This window comes from Euprymna scolopes, chromosome 38 (assembly GCF_053919585.1).
Source record: "Euprymna scolopes isolate OS-2025 chromosome 38, ASM5391958v1, whole genome shotgun sequence".
NCBI lineage: Eukaryota > Metazoa > Mollusca > Cephalopoda > Sepiida > Sepiolidae > Euprymna > Euprymna scolopes.
This window is the reverse complement of record NC_136519.1, coordinates 11,324,309-11,328,291: the sequence shown is the minus strand read 5'-3', so window position 1 is coordinate 11,328,291 and position 3,983 is coordinate 11,324,309. Positions and strand designations below refer to the sequence as shown.

Sequence of the window (3,983 nt, the reverse complement as noted above, 5' to 3'; positions counted from 1 at the left end):
TATTAAAAAAAAAAAGATTTCAAAAACATAATTTTAAAATTATTCGAAAATGGGTGCATTTTTTAACTTTAAATAAAAGTCACGCGTGAATTCGTAGCCTCGTAGAAGATGTCCTCTTCTCTTCCCTGCAACCTCTATCTCACAGAATGAGATGTTGTGAGTTTGTCTCTGCTGTATCGTTATTTTTATGGAAAGTGTTCGACTGAGCTTCGATCTATGGTCTCCCTTCGCCAAACTTTCACAAGAAACGCTCGTCTAGCTTAAAACACTATCAATAATTCCCCCACTTTTATCTGTGCCTAAATCTAAACGTAGATTCCATGAACAAAGCTTCTTTCTTAGAACTGCACGCCTGTGGAATTGTCTTCCGTTTTCCTGCTTTCCAGCTGACTACAATATGGTTGTTTTCAAGTCTAATGTAAACAAGTTCTTGATGAGCCGTTCCACTTGTTAACAATTTACCGAATTTCCATTACTAACGATTACTATACTGTCAAATTGTCTACTGTACACTCTTTACCCCTTATCCTCGAGTGGCCTCTTGACCTTGATAAGAGGTGATGACTATGTAAAGAAAAAAAATTAGTAATCAAATACACGTTTAGCAAATATAAAACATCACAGTTTTTTTTTTCATACAAAATATTTTTATTTTAATCTTTTTTTTATTGCATGTCTCCAAATGTTAAATGATTTTTTTTTTCTGTCGAAAAATAAAATACAATCACTTTTTGGGCCAGTTTTATAAATTTCGATGCAATTCCTTTCAGAATGAAAACAGAAAATAACGACCCTTCGTAATAGTGTGTGGATCCGTGACTGTTGACTACATCTGTGACGTTAGCAAGTCACGTGATTTCCGGCACATAGCCTGCTATGTTTATGTCGGTGTCTATTAAACTTTACTTTGAAATTTTGTGACGCAATTTGCTCCTCTGATGACGTCAGCAGGCCAAGTGTATGTACTCTCGTTTTTAGTCGCGTGCAAATGACTCTATAAGTCACTCCGTCGGTCGGTCGGTCTGTCGGTCGGTCTGTCCGTAACACTTTTGTGCTTGACATTTTGGGTTAAGATCAAAGGTCCGTTGTTAATAGATGCTGTTCTTAGCTTTTTAAGCTTTTCTTGGCCTTCGGGCCAAGATCAAAGTGTAGTATCTGTTCCGGCAGATACTGCACTTAAGATAATTTGTACCAGTCAATGGAGGGGAAACCCTCTATACTGGGACAATTATTATTTTTGGTAACCAGAGTGCCCCCTTCTTGCCTTCTTTTAGGGGAGCTGGTTTTTACCTCACATTAAAAACGGCCTTGTGCCTAATTTGCTCAGTGGGGGAGCAAATAAATACTATCTGTTCCGGCAGATGCTGCACTTAAGATAATTTGTACCAGTCAATCGAGGGGAAACCCTCTATACTGGGACAATTATTATTTTTGGTAACCAGAGTGCCCCCTTTTTGCCTACTTTTAGGGGAGCTGGTTTTTACCTCACATTAAAAACGGCCTTGTGCCTAATTTGCTCAGTGGGGGAGCAAATAAACACCATCTGTTCCGGCAGATGCTGCACTTAAAATAATTTGTACCAGTCAAATGGAGGGGAAACCCTCTATACTGGGACAATTATTATTTTTGGTAACCAGAGTGCCCCCTTTTTGCCTACTTTTAGGGGAGCTGGTTTTTACCTCACATTAAAAACGGCCTTGTGCCTAATTTGCTCAGTGGGGGAGCAAATAAATACCATCTGTTCCAACAGATGCTGCAAGCTAAGACCAGCTATGACTAGCAAAGACCAGATGTGGGGGCAACCCCACATGCCTGACCTTTAACCAGCTCCCATTTCCCACCTCTCGGGAGCTGGTCCCTTTTTTCCCTTCCCCCTCCCTTCACTCCTCACATTAAAAATTGGCCTTGTGCCTAATTTGCTCGGTGGGGGAGCAAATAAATACCATCTGTTCCGGCAGATACAGCAAGCAAATACCATATGTGGGGCAGCCCCACATATAAGACCTTGGTAAATGTGGGGGCAACCCTTCATACTAATTGTCACTATCCGGCTCCCCTACTCCCCAGGGAGTTGGTCCCCATTTCCCCTTCACTCTTCACATTAAAAATCGGCCTTGTGCCTAATTTGCTCGCTGGGGGAGCAAATAAATACCCTTTTCTTGGCCATTTGGCCAAGATCAAAGTGTAGTATCTGTTCTTACTACATGCTGTACTTATTGTGATATAAAGTGGGGGATCACTTTTCTGTATTAATTTAATGTAAAATGATCACCCACTTTACAACCAGTCAGTCTCAAAGCCATTCAAGTCATTCTCTGAGGTTGGCTTAACACATTAACAATATAAGAAGGACTAAGTGCGCAGGGCTATCAAGCTTTAACACCGATATGTAGTAAGCTCAGCCGTTTTTTTTCCTCGCCATCAAAACCTACATCATGCTGTTCGTTTAAACAATAAGGTTTTAGAGAAGTAAATTCAAAAGTAATCTTTAACGAAGGGGTGAGCTCTTATGGTTACATAGCGCGTGTTCGTGCGTGTGAGAAAATCAGCAGCAGCTTATGATAGCTAACTAGCGAAAATATTAGCAGCAGTTTTCTTAGCACATATGCAAATTAAGCAAGTGGGCACGCACTGGCGTCACGAGAAGAAGAATGAGAGGAAAATGAAAATAAAACATACCACGTGATCAAGGGGGGCTGCTAGTTGTGAACGTGGAAGATGGACGTGTGAAAACGAGGGCGAGAACATATATAGGTACAGCTAATTTATCTGAAAAAGTGTGGCTTGTCAGGATATATCTATTATTCAAGACATGCCTCCTCAATCAAATTACGGATTACAAGCTCCCTGTAACGTTACACAGGGAACCAATATGTTGTATGCAATCTACGTCGCAAAGCAGACCTTAAATCATCATTTTTTTATTTACGTAGTTGAACTCATAAAGAAATGTTATAATACCACTTTATGAGTTCAACTTGTTAAAATCTGAGTAAGACATATAAATTATTATAATTAATGAATAGGTATCACTTAATATCTCTAATATTTTAAAATCAGATAATTACTTCTTTTATTATTGCTAATTGCTTTTTTTTCGGGTGGTTGAGATGAGGCGTGTGTAACGTGACCGTTTGAGCAGCGATACTCCTCTCCATTGGGGAGGTTGAAACCCCTAAAACTCTGAGTAAGACCGGGTGAGATTGCTGAGATTGTCCGTTAAACATTAATTAAATCCCGGACAGCGGCGGGTGACCTATAAAAAGGGACGAGCTATTGTGTTTAATAAAAATATAGACAGTTGTTTAAAACAATGACAAGGAATGTCAGAATAATGTAGAAACGAGATTATGTATTTGTTGACTTGAAGAACCTCGGCTCAGACATTCTGGGTTTCTGAGTAGAGAAATTGACAGGATTTGACCCCTTGGGTCGTGTGAAAGGATTTCATTTTTTATCCCAGATTTTCGAAACTGCGGACGGATTTTGGAAGTGCAAACACGCAAATGTATCTGGGGTTTCCCCAGAGACGTGGCTGGCTTTGGTTGGTTCAGCAGATCGCCAGAACCAACCCGTGACCTTACTATAAAAAAACGCATACCCGGCCTGAATTAAAAAGATTTAAGCCAATTCTCGAGAAGAACACACACTCTCAGAACGCCCCAGACCCCCCCTCCATTTATCCTGACCGCCATCCAGAAAACAAAGAATAAGATTTTGTGAGACTTTAATGTTTTGGTGAACTGACGATGTACATATGTAAAAACCTGTAACTTTTATGAAATTAACTTTTTCGTAGTTAGAAACCCGAAGTCTGTTTTCTTTCCTTTCCGGCGCGCATGCAAAGCTTTACTTTTGCTTTTCAGCAGAAATCAACATAGAGCTGAGACGCTGAGCATCTTATGTGAAGATCTTCCTGTGGAGACGATCACGAGCCACAGTTTCCGATGAGGTTAGAGGACAGTTGATGACCTGAGCGGGAG

At 40.3% G+C, this 3,983-nt stretch overlaps 1 pseudogene; it reads left to right on the top strand.

The window, feature by feature from the left end:
- Positions 1–2,150: 2,150 nt before the first annotated feature.
- On the top strand, positions 2,151–2,335 carry LOC145263410 (U2 spliceosomal RNA; annotated as a pseudogene).
- Positions 2,336–3,983: the final 1,648 nt, after the last annotated feature.